General features: G+C 46.8%; 1 protein-coding gene across 1 annotated transcript in view; it reads right to left on the minus strand.

The window, feature by feature from the left end:
- The window catches only part of Morc3 (MORC family CW-type zinc finger 3), a 44,267-nt gene that overhangs the window by 40,211 nt on the left and 536 nt on the right, over nt 1-3,520 (minus strand). The gene's annotated exons all lie outside the window — the stretch shown is intronic.

A 3,520-nucleotide genomic window follows, 5' to 3' on the forward strand; every position in this document is an offset into this window, starting at 1 on the left:
GCACCACATAAGCAAAAAGAAAAAAGCTGGAAGTGGCACTGTGGCTCAAGTGGTAGAGCACTAGCCTTGAGCTGAAGAGCTGAGGGACAGCACTCAGGCTCAAGTTCAAGCCCTAGGACTGGCAAAAAAAAAAAAAAATTAAAGCCAGCACAGGCTATATCTTGACACCAAACAGAAACCAAAACAAAACCCTTTTGAAACCAGCTGCTGGACGTTCACACCAGTAATCCTAGCTACTCAGGAAGCTGAGATCTGAGGATCACAGTTCAAAGCTAGCCAGGGCAGGAAAAGTCCATGAGACTCTTATCTACCGCTCAAGCGGTACAATGCTTGCCTTGAGCTGAAGAGCTGAGGGATAGTGCCCAAGCCCAGAGTTCAAGCCCCACAACCAAAAAAAAAAAAAAGAGTAAGGACAACACATGCAATTTAACCAACAAAAGGAAGATGGAGCCTGGCACCAGTGACTCAAGCCTGTAATCCTAGCTACTCAGGAGGCTGAGATCTGAGGATTGCAGTTCAAAGCCAGCCCTGGCAGGAAGTTCCTTGAGACTCATCTCCGATTAACCACCAGAAAACTGAAGTGGCATCATTTGCCTTGATCTGAAGAGCTCAGAGAGGGCGCCCAGGCTCAGAGTTCAAGCCCCACGACTGCCCCCCTAAAAAAAATTTCCTTTTTGAGTCAGGTATTGGTCTCACACCTATAATATAGTTATTCAGAGATCTGAGGATTGAGATTTGATGCCAGCCCACATAAGAAAATGCATGAGATTTGTATCTCCAATTGACCAGTAAACAGCAAGACACGGAACTGTGGCCCAAATGGTAGGAGAAAAAGCTAAGGGACAGTCCCCAGTCCCCATACACACACATACGCACACACACTGATTGGTTGAGCTGTTATCTTTGCTTGATTTCTCATTTCTGTCTTGGAAGAGGTGGACAATGAGACAATGCAATGTGTGATAAGGTAGGGAAAGGACAAAGAGAACCAAAGTGCAAAACTAGTGAAGAAAACAAGCCAATTCTCCTCTATAGGGATTCTGGGCCTGAATACGACCAAGTTCTCTGGGAAGCCTCACCCATGCGGAAGAGATCAAAGACTGAGTAGATAGAAAAGCAGACCTGGAAAAAGAAGAAATGGAATGTTGCAGACTAATAGCCAAAATGATCTTGGACTATCTTTAGTCCTTTTTAATGGATATTTATTATAAAACTCTATATCTGACCTAACGTTTTCCTTACTATCATGGTAAAATTCTAGGCAAGTACTGACAAACTCAATTGACCTTTGACCCTTAAAAGCTAAGAATGCAATCTGAGTTCCAGGGCCTTGGTCACTCATATTTCAATCTGAATAAATTATCTTTTTTTGTGGGGGCCAGTCCTGGGGTTTGAACTCGGGGCCTGGGCACTGTGCCTGAGCTTCTTTCACTCAATACTACCACTCTACCACTTGAGCCACAAGGTCACTTCTAGTCTTTTCTGTGTATGTGGTACTGAGGAATTGAAACCAGAGTTTCATGCATGCAAGACAAGCACTCCCCCACTAAGCCACCTTCCCAATCCTTATCTTTCATTTCCTTTGGAAAAATAACTGTATCTGGTGTCCAATACTAGAAAGCAGTTAAATCTGCAGGATTCATACAGGTGAGGAGCCAGAGTAACAAACATTATACCCAGTGGCTAAGACAGAATAAGGCTGCTGTCCATAACCCAGCTTATAAAGACTATCCCATTCAATAAACCCCACCAAAAGAACTTTACCAGAATATGTACATAAGGGTTATAAATCAATAAAAACTTCTGTCAAGGAAAAGGGAAATAAGTGGAGTAAGAACAGGCAGGTGAGGGCTGCGAATGTGGCTTGGTGGTATAGAGTGCTTGCCTAGCATGCATGATGCTCTGGGTTCATATTCCTCAGTACCACATTAAAGAGAAAAAGCTAGAAGTGCTGTAGTGGCTCAAGTGGGAGAACTGTAGCCTTAAGCACAGAGCAGCTCATGGACAGTGCCCAGGTCCCAGTTCAAGCCCCAGGACTGGCAAAAAAAAAAAAAAAGAATAGGCAAGTAACAAAACAAAATACCAATAAGGCCTGTGTGGCAACCAACGCTTAATCCTAGATACACAGGAGACAGAGACAGAGACAGGCAAGTTGTGGTTAGAGACCAGCCCAGACAAAAAGTTTTCAAAACAACATATCAACCAATAGCTGGGCCAGATGATGAGCCAGGAAGCTGAGAAAGGCACAGTTGGGTGGAAAGGGAGTTTCCACATGAGCCCATTTCTATTGAAAAAGCTGAAAAGAGATATTAGCATCATGATCCAGAACAGCCTGGGCAAAACAGAAACCCATGGGGCTGGGAGGGTGGCTCAGTGGTAGAACGCTTACCTTGCATGAATGATGCCCTGGGTTCGATTCCTCAGTACCACATAAACAGAAAAACCCGGAAGTGGCGCTGTGACTCAAGTGGTAGAGCGCTAGCCTTGAGCTGAAGAGCTGAGGGACAGCGCTCAGGCCCAGAGTTCAGGTCCCAAGACCAATCAAAACAAAAAAAAAGGAAGCCCCTAATCTAGAAAATAATCAGAATAAAAAAGAAGTGGGGGCAAGGATCAGCACACCTAGCAAGCTGAAAACCAAATTCCAATGAAGCCAAAAGGGGAGAAAAAGAGCCAGGTGCTGGTGGTGGCTCACTCCCTGTAATTCTAAGGAGACTGAGATCCGAGGATCACTCTTCAAAGCCAGCTTGGGCAAGAAAGTCTGTGAGAATCATCTCCAATTAACCACCAGAAAGGAGGAGGAGACGTGGCTCAAGTGGTAAAGCTCTAGCAAAAAGAAGGGACAGTGAGTGCCCTGAGTTCAAGCCCCAGGACCAACATACATACATACATACATATATGCATACATACATACGTAAATAAATAAATCTGTGTAAAGCTGGGGATCAGGGGCTCACACTTGTATAATCCTAAATACTCAGAAGGCTGAGATTTAAGAATTGGGGTTTGAAAGCAGCCGGGCACCGCAAGTCCCTGAAACTCTTATCAGTACAAGCCACCAAAAATCATCAGTGGAGCTGTGGCTCGAGTGGTAGAATGCCAACCAAACAGCAAAAAACGCCAAAGGGCAGCGCCCAGGCCCTAAGTTCAAGACACACACACACGCACACACACACCCCGTCTGAATGAATAATACATGAACTCTGTACTATTTAGTTATCAGTGGCCAAGTGTGTTTACCCCAAGCAGCCAGGACCACTGAGAGGTTAAAAGGAAGCTGCATCGAGTACGCGCGCTCTCCCTTTGGGTTTGGTTTGGAGACCGAGTCCTGCAGAGCCCGAGCGTCCGGAAGCTGCCGGAGCTGAGGAGCGCCGACCCCGCCGGGAACTTCGGCAGGTAGCCCAGGCGGGGAGGCCACGCCCACACGCCCGAGGATTTGCAGCCCGGCGCCCCCCGCGAGTGGCCGCTCCGCGCCGACGGAACCCGCGGGAAACCCCGGAAGGTCTCCCAGAGCCCCGCCGCG

This window comes from Dipodomys ordii, unplaced genomic scaffold (assembly GCF_000151885.1).
Source record: "Dipodomys ordii isolate 6190 unplaced genomic scaffold, Dord_2.0 Scaffold104, whole genome shotgun sequence".
Taxonomy (NCBI): domain Eukaryota; kingdom Metazoa; phylum Chordata; class Mammalia; order Rodentia; family Heteromyidae; genus Dipodomys; species Dipodomys ordii.